Below are 5,743 nucleotides of genomic sequence, written 5' to 3'. Positions count from 1 at the left end.
TGACCTCTACTTTGTTGTTGCAAGTTTTACGTGGCTGCTACGGGCTGAGCAAGAACTGTTCTTACCTACGCATCAAAAACCACACCACGGTATAGTGATTGCTTTTTGATCTTCAGAAAGAACCCTGTTCATTGAATCCGATTCAAATAAAGTTGGAGAAACTAACACCCACCAGCCACCTATGTGTGACGCACGTTGGTAGAACCAGTCTCGCGTAAGCGTACGCGTAATGTTGGCCTGAGCCGCTTCATCCAATAATACCGCTGAATAAAGAATAAACTAGTGACAGCAAGCAATATGTATATACCCATGCCCACAACTCCTTTGTGTTCTACTCGTGCATATAACATCTACGCATAGACCTAGCTCGGATGCCACTGTTGGGGAATGTAGTAATTTCAAAAAATTCCTACGCACACGCAAGATCCATCTAGGTGATGCATAGCAATGAGGGGGAAAGACTGTTGTCCACGTACCCTCGTAGACCGTAAGCGGAAGCGTTATGACAACGCGGTTGATGTAGTCGTATGTCTTCAAGATCCAACCAATCCTAGCACCGAAGGTACGCCACCTTCGCGATTTGCACACGTTTAGGTCGGTGGCGTCCCACAAACTCTAGATCCAGCTGAGTGTCGGAGGAGAGCTTCGTCAGCACAACGGCGTGATGACGGTGATGATGAAGTTACCGACGTAGGGCTTCGCCTAAGCACTACAACGATATGACCGAGGTGGAAATCTGTGGAGGGGGGCACCGCACATGGCTAAGAGATCAACTTGTGTGTCTATGGGGTGCCCCGTCCCCCGTATATAAAGGAGTGGAGTAGGGAAGGGCCGACCCTCTCTATGGCGTGCCCTAAGGGGAGTCCTACTCCCACTGGGAGTAAGATTCCCGCATTTCCCTAGTTGGAGTAGGAGAGAAGGAAGGGGGATAGAGAGGGAAGGAGGGGGACGGCCCCCACACAATTCGGATTGGGCTAGGGGTGGTACAACCTCCATCTTTCCCTTCCTCTCCTTATTCCACTAAGGCCCAATAAGGCCCATATAGTCCCCATGGGGTTCCGGTAACCCCCCAGTACTCCGGTAAATGCCCGAACTCACCCGGAACCATTCCGATGTCCAAACATAGGCTTCCAATATATCGATTTTTTTATGTCTCGGCCATTTTGAGACTCCTTGTCATGCCCATGATCACATCCGGGACTTTGAACAACCTTCGGTTCATCAAATCACATAAACTCATCATACCAATCGTCACCGAACGTTAAGCATGCGGACCCTACGGGTTCGACAACTATGTAGACATGACCGAGACTCAACTTTGGTCAATAACCAATAGCGGAACAATGATGCTCATATTGGTTCCTACAGATTCTAATAAGATCTTTATCGGTCAAACGGCATAACAACATACGTTGTTCCCTTTGTCATCGGTATGTCACTTGCCGAGATTCGATCGTCGGTATGTTAATACCTAGTTCAATCTCGTTACCGGCAAGTCTCTTTACTCGTTCCATAATACTTCATCCCGCAACTAACTCATTAGTCACATTGCTTGTAAGGTTTATAGTGATGAGCATTACCAAGAGGGCCCAGAGATACCTCTCCGAGACATGGAGTGACAAATCCTAATCTTGATCTATGCCAACTCAATAAACACCATTGGAGACACCTGTAGAGCATATTTATAGTCACCCAGTTACATTGTGATGTTTGATAGCACACTAAGTGTTCCTCCGGTATTCGGGAGTTGCATAATCTCATAGTCATAGGAACATGTATAAGTTATGAAGAAAGCAATAGCAATAAACTAAATGATCATAGTGCTAAGCTAACGGATGGGTCTAGTCCACCACATCATTCTCTAATGATGTGACCCCATTCGTCAAATGGCAACACATGTCCATGGCTAGGAAACTTAACCATCTTTGATTAACGAGCTAGTCAAGTAGAGGCATACTAGGGACACTTTGTTTGTCTATGTATTCTCACATATATCAAGTTTCCGATTAATACAATTCTAGCATGAATAATAAACATTTATCATGATATAAGGAAATATAAATAACAACTTTATTATTTCCTCTAGGGCATATTTCCTTCATTGGCCACCCTTGACGAAAGCACTTCTATGATGCGTGATTTATTGTCATGGAAGTGGACACTTCCGTGATGATAATTTTGGTAATGTCATGGAACACTTCTACGACAGCACATGTATGACTATCTTGATTCTGTCATAAAATCGTCATGGATGTACATGCATGACAGAAAATGTGACGTACTGCGACAAACACGTATCATCATGGAAGTGTATTTTTTGTAGTGATAACTGTTGTTCCTAATGATAAGAATGAACTTATTACACAAAGAATTGTTACATGCTATAGAATGGTAATTGATTTTAGAAACTTAAACAAAGCAATTAGAAAAGATCATTACCCTCTGCGTTTTATTGATCAAATGCTTGAAAGATTGTCTAAGCAAACACATTTTTGCTTCCTTGATGGATACTATGGTTTTTCACAAATACCTGTTTGTCAACTTGATCAAGAAAAGACCACTTTTACTTGTCCCTTTGGAACCTATGCTTATAGATGTATGCCTTTCAGTTTATGTAATGCACCCTGCTACTTTTCAAAGATGTATGACTGCTAGATTCTCTTACTTCTATGAAAAGATTGTTGAGGTTTTCATGGATGACTTCTCTGTTTATGGGAAGTCTTTTGATGATTGTTTAAGCAATCTTGACTGAGTTTGCAGAGATGTGAACAAACAAATCTTGTCTTGAATTGGGAGAAGTGCCACTTTATGGTTAACAAAGGCATTGTCTTGGGTCATAAAATTTCTGAAAGAGGTATGAAGTGGACAAAGCAAAGGTTGATGCAATTGAGAAAATGCCATCTCCTAAAGATATCAAAGGTATTCATAGTTTCCTAGGTCATGCTGGTTTCTATAGGACATTTATCAAAGACTTTTCTAAAATTTCCGAGACTCTTACGAATCTTTTGCAAAGGGATATTCCTTTTGTTTTTTATGATGATTGTTTAGAAGCCTTTGAAACACTCAAGAAAGCTTTAATTTCTGCACCTATTGTTCAACCACCTAATTGGAACTTGCCTTTTGAAATTATGTGTGATGCTAGTGATTATGCTGTTGGTGTTGTTCTAGGACAAAGAGTTGATAAGAAACTGAATGTAATTCATTATGCTAGTAAAACTCTAGACAGTGCTCAACGAAACTATGCTACTGCTGAAAAAGAATTCTTAGTAGTGGTGTTTGCTTGTGATAAATTTAGATCTTATATTGTTGACTCCAAAGTAATTGTCCACACCGGTCATGCTGCTATTAAATATCTTATGGAAAGAAAGATGCTAAACCTAGACTTATTCGATGGGTTCTCTTGTTACAAGAATTTGATTTACATATCATTGATAGAAAAGGAGCTGAGAATCCTGTAGCTAACAATTTATCTAGGCTTGAAAATGTGCCTGATGACCCACTACCTATTGATGATAGTTTTCTTGATGACAAGTTAGCTGCAATAAATGTTGCTCATAGTACTCCTTGGTATGATGATTATGCTAATTACATTGTTGCTAAATATTTACCACATAGCTTTACATACAGGCAAAAGAAAAAAATATCTTCTATGATTTAAGACATTACTTTTGGGATGACCCACATATTTATAAAGGAGTAGATGGTATTATTAGACGTTGCGTACCTAAGCATGAACATGGACAAATTCTATAGAAATGTCACTCCGAAGCTTATGGAGGACATCATGCCGGTGATAGAACTAGTCACAAGGTATTGCAATTTGGATTTCATTGGCCTGCTCTCTTCAAGGATGCTCATAAGTTCATCTTATCTTGTGATGAATGAAAAATAATAGGTAATATCGGTAAGCGTGAAGAAATGCCTATGAGTTATTCACTTGCTGTTGAACCATTTGATGTTTGGGGATTTGATTACATGCGACCTTTTCCTTCCTCTAATGGGTATACACATATTTTGGTTGCTGTTGGTTATGTTACTAAATGGGTAGAAGCTATTCCAACCAGCAGTGCTGATCACAACACCTCTATTAAAATGCTTAAGAAGTTATTTTCCCAAGGTTTGGAATCCCTAGATATTTAATGACTGATGATGGTTCACACTTTATTCATGGTGCTTTCCGTAAAATGCTTGCCAAGTATGATGTTAACCATAGAATTGCATCACCTTTACCATCCCTAGTCTAGTGGTCAAGTTGAACTTAGCAACATAGAAATAAAATGAATTTTGCAAAAGACTGTCAATAGGCCCTGGAAGAATTGGTCTAAGAAATTAGATGATGCACTTTGGGCTTATAGAACAGCATATAAAAATCCTATGGGTATGTCTCCTTATAAAATGGTTTATGAAAAAGCTTGTCAATTGCCTCTTGAGTTATAACATAAAGCATATTGGGCCATCAAAGAGCTCAATTATGATTTTAAACTTGCTGAGAAAAGAGGTTATTTGATATTAGCTCATTAGATGAATGGAGAACCCAAGCTTATGAAAATGCAAAAGTATTGAAAGAAAAGGATAAAATATGGCATGACAAAATAATCCAAAAGCGTGAGTTTAAAGTCGGAGAATACGTTCTTTTGTACAACTCTCGTTTCAGATTCTTTGCAGGAAAACTCCTCTCAAAATGGGAAGGCTCCTATGTTATTGAGGAGATTTATCGGCCTGGAGCCATCAAAATAAATAATGCCGAAGGTACAAACCCGAAGGTTGTCAATGGGCAACGAATAGAACATTATATCTCACGTGCACCATTAATGTTGAAAGTAATATTATCCAAACTATGGCACCGAAAGAACACATAAAAGAATCCTTCTGAAACACTCCAGAATCGCGAAAATAAGGAGGTACGTGATAGGGTAAGTAAACAGACTCCAAAAAATCCGCAAAATTATTTTTGTCAGTTTTGGAATATTTAGAAAAATAGGAAAATGAGAAACTGCCGGGAAGCGTAACCTGGTGGGCACAAGACACTAGGGCACGCCATGCACCTGGCGTGCCCAGGTGGGTTGTGCCCACCTAGGACACCTTCTGAACTCCATTTTTCTTCCGTTTTCTTGTCCCCCAAGATAAAAAATCTATATATACTTCCCAAACCTGTTAACCACTGTATCACGAAGAAGTCCTCTGTTCTCTTTTCTTGTTGTTTTCTGCTAGATCCCATCTACCTTGCCCACCTCAAGCTCCTCCAAGGACAAGTTCTTCAAGAACGTCATCAACCCCTATCTGCAGGAGGTGGTGCAACACCCTCAGGTCATCTAGATGCATGAGAGGGTGCTTCACCTTCGCGATGTGCCATGTCCCAAGGGGACGGGAACTGTGGAGGCCAGACTTGAAAGTATGGAACAATATGTCTTCCGGTGCAAGGTGATGGTGGAGCGTGGACTCAACGCCAATCACCTCATGATCACAAACCTCTCCCGTGATCTCAAGGTAGATGGCAAGCCTGTGAAGGACATCATCTTCACCCTCAACGAGCAAATCAACTTCCTCCGAAGCCAGATCTATGATCTCCAAAATGAAGTATTTATGAGCCGAGGTTTAAAGGTATGAGTTTGGCTGCTAGTTGCAGGACCCATGAGACTCAATCTTCCTCTTATGATGGTGGACCAATGCCATGGAAATCCGAGGACAAGATCTCTTTACCACCACCTTCTTCTTCATAACCATAGGAGAATTGAGTATTGGG

Source organism: Triticum dicoccoides, chromosome 6A (genome assembly GCF_002162155.2).
Source record: "Triticum dicoccoides isolate Atlit2015 ecotype Zavitan chromosome 6A, WEW_v2.0, whole genome shotgun sequence".
In the NCBI taxonomy this organism is placed as follows: Eukaryota; Viridiplantae; Streptophyta; class Magnoliopsida; order Poales; family Poaceae; genus Triticum; species Triticum dicoccoides.
This window is presented reverse-complemented; position numbering follows the sequence as displayed.